Source organism: Sinocyclocheilus grahami, unplaced genomic scaffold, assembly GCF_001515645.1.
Source record: "Sinocyclocheilus grahami isolate Dianchi unplaced genomic scaffold, SAMN03320097.WGS_v1.1 scaffold1892.1, whole genome shotgun sequence".
Lineage (NCBI taxonomy): Eukaryota > Metazoa > Chordata > Actinopteri > Cypriniformes > Cyprinidae > Sinocyclocheilus > Sinocyclocheilus grahami.
The window spans coordinates 5,966-12,480 of record NW_015507071.1 but is presented as its reverse complement, the minus strand read 5'-3'; the positions used below and the strand labels follow the sequence as shown (position 1 = coordinate 12,480).

Genomic DNA, 6,515 nt, shown 5'->3' with positions numbered 1-6,515 from the left:
AAGTTTTCCCCTTTCTCAAATCGAGCCGATCTCAGATGCCTGTCTGTGTGACGTCACACAGACAGGCCCCTCCCACGATAGTTTGATTGACAGCAGCGCTTCAGCACAGACTGGAGGCACAGACTAAATACTGGGTGTTTCAGGTCTGACGACATCAAGCGGGCGTGGTTTGATCGCAAGGTCAAGGAGCATGCGCAGTTTACACGCTCCGCGTGAAGCCCGCGAACGTGAAAGCGGCACTTTGTTTAATTTTCGCACATTTCAAACAAGAATGATCATCACGTCTAACATTAAACAGTGGGGAAAGAAAAGAAAAAAAACTCATGTGGCACATTGATACTTGGGAAATATATTTCTTATCACTGTTGTTTCCAAACACAGACACTGTTGGTCTCTCTCTCTCTCTCTCTCTCTCACACACACACACATATAAATAAATGTATACACTTTTATATATTTATAATTTGAATATAATTTTATAACATGTTAATTATATATTTTTAAAAATGTACATATATTAGTATAAATACACGTGCATCTCTCCCTCTCTATATATACACACATTTATATTTAAAATATATAAATGTGTATATATATATATAAAAAAAAATAATAATAATATGCAGTACATTGCATTCTTAAATTTTTTTGAAAATGGAAAACTTCAAAATTCATTTTTACTTTCAGGGGCAGGAAATGGATAAACAGCTTAAATATTTTCTATCATCAATCAAACAGCTTATATAATTAACCATAAAAATTTAAGTCAATTTTTTTTCTTCATTTACTTAAAAAAATGAAAAAGATGCCATTTTCCAATTTTTCTGGCAATATTAAATAAAAAAACAATTGAATGCAACAGACCGGGCAGTAATACTTTGTTAATTTATTAACACTATAGTCAAGAAGAACTGACAATGAACATACTTCTACAGTATTTAGATGATTAATCTTAAAGTTAGACTAATTTTAATATTTACTAATACATTTCAGTTTGTTTGCATTAGTTAATACACTGTGAACTAACATTAACAATTGTATTTTATTAACTAAATTAGTATAAAAGTATATACATTTATACTACATATGAAAGATATTTTTTCTTAACTAAAGGCTACAGGCCTATATTGCTCATTAGTCCATGTTAGTATTAACTATAAAGTTAAGAAATGAGAGCTTCTTGTAAAGTGTAACCAAATGCTTGTTGTAGAAGTATTTCTATGAAAAGGTTTAGCAGACATGAAAAGAGAACGAGCGGGATTTTTAAGAGTTCAATTCGTTGATAGATTGACGGTTTGTGACATGAGGACGTCAACTTTAAGTTCATTTTCATATATTTCTAGCCATCATTTTTAATGCATATATTAAAAAAAAAAAAGACTTGTGTAATTTGACCAAACAGGATAAAGGCCACAAACCAACTAACACCACAAAACATGACAGCGTTCATCAAATCAACCGATACTTACAAATATAGCATTCAGATGCTTTCCCTCCAATAAATGAATGATGCCACTTGAAGATGTCGGAGACATATATGAATATACATTCAAACCAAGCTGATAAATACATCACTGTGATAAAATGTTTATCCTTTAAAATGTGGGTAATATTTAGCAGGAAGACATAAAACGATTCAAAACCAAATCGTAGGCCTATTTGAAAGTGATTCGATTGAAACACGTGATTCGCTTCGTTTTCTCAAGTTTGTACAAGTTTGTTTTTTTTGTCGCTCTAAGTAAAGCAAATTTATCGTGAAATATCGCTATATGACTGTATCGATTAATCGACATAAAAACCATCTACATTGTAATTCAATACGTGTGCGGTTCAAAGCTGGATTGCATTTGAAGGATTTTTTTAGGGCTCTGAGAAATGTGAATTTATCTATGATTGCCTATTGACAACTCTAATCACAAAAAGACTTTCACACAGAAACCTGAACCTTAAGCTGCAAACAGATAAGCGTTTATCACAGAAAACATTGACCGCTATTCGTGAATCAGCAATTATGCTACACTCCAGCAACAAGCCGGAAATGTTTTCACACATTTTATATTTCCTATTTTTTTAAGAGTGGCATATTCTTATGCGAGTGCTTCAAAAATAACCTACTTTTCCTCTCTTTCAGGAAACACACGTGCTCCTTCAATAAAGCTCAACAGGCCTGACTGAGGATGAATGATGAGGGCACCAAATCAAATGATGGAAAACAAAATGGCTAAAATTGTGCATCCCTTTGATTTCTCAAACATCATGACCTACATCAATCTGACAGAACATCTAAAGACGGCAGAAGACTTTCAGATCTACATCAATCTCAAGACTGTATTCAGGTGAATCTCACCAAGAATTGTCCAGGTCATGTTAACCTCCAAAATCAGAACGGTTTTAATTTATTTGATTTTGGGCCGAAATATGACCCGGCGTGTTCTTGACACATTCACCTCCTCAGGAACACGTCTACAAGAACTCCAGTTTCATCATCGATGTTTTATAGTTGTACAGATCTTGATAACGTGTAAAATATTAACTTTGCATCTATAGTTTCTGATTCAGATTCAATGAGGCCGAGATGTTTGATCTGATAAAATACAAACACACATGGCAAAAGCATCTGTAGCAAATCTATTTCATTATCAGCTGCAGCTTCCAGAAGAATCAGGACGTATTTATTTTGTAAATATCAGACACGTAAACTGAGATGGTGCAACATGCTTTTTTTATTATTTTGTTTGTCTCGTTATTTTTGTTACATTGATAGTGCAATATTTTTTTAAGGAAAACTAAAAATGCTCACATGATGAAATAAATGCATAAAAAATGAATTTAAAAAATGGAATCAATCATGAACATTCCTTTTTTTAAACCTAAAACAGTCAGCTAACATCAACACTGGGTCTTAATTCATAAACACAGTTCACGTTATCATTTCACAATCATCGTAATCAGGAGATTTAATTACGATTTCCATCCTGGGAAAAGTACATTTACTGTCAAGCTGAAGTGAAACTGAAATCACACCAGTTTCAGATCAAACCCACAGACATCACGCACTGTAGTGATATTCTGAACTTCACTGAAACAAAATTAGCAACCCTCAAATCTTCCCTTTTCAGACCTAAAAAACACCAAAACCAGCCATGAACTGCCACCAAACACCTGCAAGAATAAAACATGAAATGAACCATGCAGGACATGAGGTTTATTAAACATAAACAAAAACTAAACCGATCAGTGCATGAAAATGAACATTAAATATATTCAGGAAACTGAAATGTTCAAGAAAACAAATCTTCTTAATGCTGTGGTAATACTGATGAAACACTTGATGATGCATTTACTGAACACTGAAAACAAGGTTGTGTCTGGTTATTCAAGAAATTGTAGAGTTGTAAACAGAGTTTAAATTAGTGATTATGGTCCATTTCTTTCAGAAATATTGTAAAAGTGGTATTAGCTGACTCTAAAAACATTTTTGAGCCAATGTACCATCAAAATCTTGGTTTGCATCTAAGAAAATCACTTATATGGCTGAGGAGAAAACAAGCGCAAATACATCATGGCACCAAAACAAGTTATTTGGTCATTTTAAAAAAGGATTTAGTGATTTTAAAATGCGTGTGGCACATTATTGACTTTTCAGATTCACGTGAAGCAGACTAAAACTTACATTAGTTCTGAAATCAGCATGCGTTGGCACCGCTGTCAGTTTATTTGTCAGATGAGCTCATTGCAATTGCATAAGTGTATTAATATCGTTGTGATGTGTACAGGTGACATCAATATCTCGAGCACTGATGTGTAACGTGTTGCATCACATCTGCGGTCTCTATTAGTGTTTTCTGATATATAATTCAGTTTAGGAAATGAAACATTTTTTCTGATTTGGACACTCCTGCGCTATTTGGTTGTGCGATACTCAATCAATCATCTGAAGCATTAAATGCATTAAAAACACGTTTGAAAGATCCGGATCCGAGGCCAGGTGACCTGAGACAAACTTTGTACTTTGAGTCGTCTGCCACATGCACCGATGCTCCTTGAACCGACTCTGGCCGTGTGAAAAAAAGAAATCAAGCTCAATGTCTAAACACATGTTGGTTCATTATGACGTCTGGGGAGTTTACGATGAAAGCAGGGGCTGACGCTCAGCCTCGGTGCTCTGAAAGAGAAAAAAAACAGTTCGAAAAAGACATTAAAATACAGCAAATGAATTTACAGGCAGCACTGCATGTGGCCTTTGTGGAGAATTGCAATCACAGAATGTGTTGTATGGAAAAAAATATTATAACTGGACAATTTTAGGCAATATTTATGTGTGCTCTTGTGTTTTTATGCTTATTATAGTATCACTCAGTTAACTTATTTCAATGCCAACATAAATTCTATTAGAATCAAACGTGACTTGAGTTTCCTGTGCATTTCACATAAAAAATTTTACATGTATGACGAATTAGGGCTGATTATGTAGCATTCGAATCTAAAAACTAGTGCACTAGTGACCAGCGCTATTTTAGTATTATTTGTATAGTATTATAGTTTTTATTTAATATTTTGAAGTAGCTTTTATTTTCCATATTTTTACTATATATATATTATTATATATGTATGTCAGGAACCACACTCCAGTGGTTTGAGTTTTATCTCTCAGATAGGTCCTTCATGATATCTTGGAGAGGAGAGGTGTCCAAGTCACAACATCTAACTACTGGGGTGCCTCAGGGCTCAGTACTTGGACCACTCCTCTTCTCGGTCTACATGGCATCACTAGGTTCTGTCATTCAGAAACATGGCTTTTCATATCACTGCTATGCTGATGACACTCAACTCTACCTCTACCTTATATCAAAATCGTGGTTTGCATCAAAGAAAATATAGCAAAAGTGAAAACCACCTGCAAAGACAGCGTGGCACCTAATATTTTTTCGAATATTTTCGATTTTTTTTTAAATATTTAATTTTACATATACATTTATGTATTTAGAAGGCACTTTTATGTTTATTAGACAACTAGATTAGAAAGCAAGCTAAAGTTAATGAGAAATGCAGAGAATACATTTATTTTTCAGTTTTATTTTCATTTTATTTTAGTTGAAGTTAGTCATTTTAGTACTTAAGCTTATTTCAGTTAGTTATCAAGGCAACATTTCAAATTTTCATTTAGTTTAAGTTCTTCATTTAATATTTATATTTTATTTACATTTATGCATTTAGCAGACACGTTTACCTAAAGCGACTTGCAAAAGAGGAACAAAAGAAATTCATCAAAGAGTCAACAATACTTGTAAAATGTAATTCCAGGTTCATGAGACAAGCTAGCGAAGTGGTGAAATGCAGAGAAGAAAAACATTAATTAAATTTTATTTTATTAAATTTTTCTTTTCCTTTTTATACATGTTTTATGTTATTGCAGATTTATTTCAGTTAACAGAAATGTTTTTTAATAGTTTTAGTGAAGGAAGTGATGCGAGATCCTCACCGGTGGCATATGCTGTCGGCACATGAACACGATGAAGATGACGCCCAGTAAGATGCCTACACTGATCACTATGAAGGGGATGTTGACGATCACATTAGCCTCGGTAACAACCGCATACAGCTTCTTGGCAGATTCCTCGTCAATAACGACGCTCTGGAAAACAGGATGGACGCGTTTAGAAGATCAGAAGAGACAGAAATGAAGAAAAACACTTTCATATTTCCTGCTCAGGCGCTTCGTTGTTCTGTCCGATAATGTGAACTCAAAATAACTGCTTTAGAGTTAAGATCTCATTCGACAGAACTATGATCTTTTTCATTTAGTGCACTTTTATCCAGAAAAAAAAAAAAATCTAATCCTCTAATGCCGAGACTGGTTTATCTCTTTATTTTTATTTTTATTTTTGCCTTGTGTCGTTCAAAGGTTAATTTTGCATCCGGTTTGGACGCTTTATCTGTTGCACTTTGCACCTGATTTTGCATCTCAACAAAGCAACAAATACACATGTGATGAAAAAGTCAAGACTGGGACTGCAGCTTCACAGAAATCATGATATTAATGTTTATAATATCTTATTATCTTCATGCCTTACAGTTGCATTTAGCAAGTTAGATCTGGATGATAACAGAGTTGAATTTTGTGACGATATATAAACAATCCAGCAGTTGAGGTTTGCTATATGATATTTGTGGCTTTATGTGAGAGTGAAAAAAATGAAAGTGACATTTTTCAGTAATTTTTCTGGGAAGCGAGTCCATGACCTTGACATTGCAACTATTTGAGTTTAACTATTTAAACTGGACAGGAACACGTGTTCTGACACGTAGACAAACTTGACATGCTATAAAAGCCTTGTAGAAAAATACAGATGATGATTTTCTAAAAATTTACCTCATTAAGGTACATCACTGGAAACACCAGCGTCCGGATCTTGCCAGTTTGACTGCAAAACAAAAAAGAAAATATGATTTTGATGGTATGTGAAGATGCTTTGAGCAGGTTTATTATAGAAAACTAAAACTGTAATAAAGAT

At 33.8% G+C, this 6,515-nt stretch overlaps 1 long non-coding RNA gene across 1 annotated transcript; it reads right to left on the bottom strand.

The window, feature by feature from the left end:
- Nucleotides 1-2,800: 2,800 nt before the first annotated feature.
- On the bottom strand, nucleotides 2,801-6,459 carry LOC107573212 (uncharacterized). The gene is made up of 3 exons (XR_001607465.1): nucleotides 6,374-6,459; nucleotides 5,483-5,635; nucleotides 2,801-4,165 (listed from the first exon to the last, which is right to left on the bottom strand). It is a non-coding gene; the product is annotated as an uncharacterized lncRNA (long non-coding RNA).
- Nucleotides 6,460-6,515: the final 56 nt, after the last annotated feature.